This window comes from Penaeus monodon, chromosome 29, assembly GCF_015228065.2.
Source record: "Penaeus monodon isolate SGIC_2016 chromosome 29, NSTDA_Pmon_1, whole genome shotgun sequence".
NCBI lineage: Eukaryota > Metazoa > Arthropoda > Malacostraca > Decapoda > Penaeidae > Penaeus > Penaeus monodon.
Genome location: NC_051414.1, coordinates 9,117,218 through 9,117,538, shown reverse-complemented (window position 1 = coordinate 9,117,538; position 321 = coordinate 9,117,218). Strand labels below are relative to the sequence as shown.

Here is a 321-nt window from a genome sequence, read left to right as displayed (position 1 = left end):
CTCAAAACCCTTGTCCAGGGAAATTCTGAAAATTACTGAAACACTGAGATTTCAACTTACACATTTATCTAAGTGATAAGTATATGGGAGTTTACAAGATACTCTATGAACTGATAAGGGCAGTTCTTAATGCAGTTCTCACACCCTGTGTAAACTAGAAGGTACGGCTGCAAGTAAATAAGATTTTTTTTCCCCCCAGACTAAATTTGTTATTATTTTTGTCTACTTTTTTTCCAGGCATATCAGAGGTTCGTTTTTTGTAATTACGAGTTTGTCAAGATTTCTACCCAAAACGAAGCTTCACCCTTGTACTCTGCTACA

The 321-nt window shown here is 35.8% G+C and overlaps 1 protein-coding gene across 3 annotated transcripts in view; it reads right to left on the bottom strand.

The window, feature by feature from the left end:
* LOC119591933 (zinc finger and BTB domain-containing protein 7A-like) overlaps positions 1-321 on the bottom strand; it is an 82,982-nt gene that overhangs the window by 12,332 nt on the left and 70,329 nt on the right. The window lies entirely within an intron of this gene.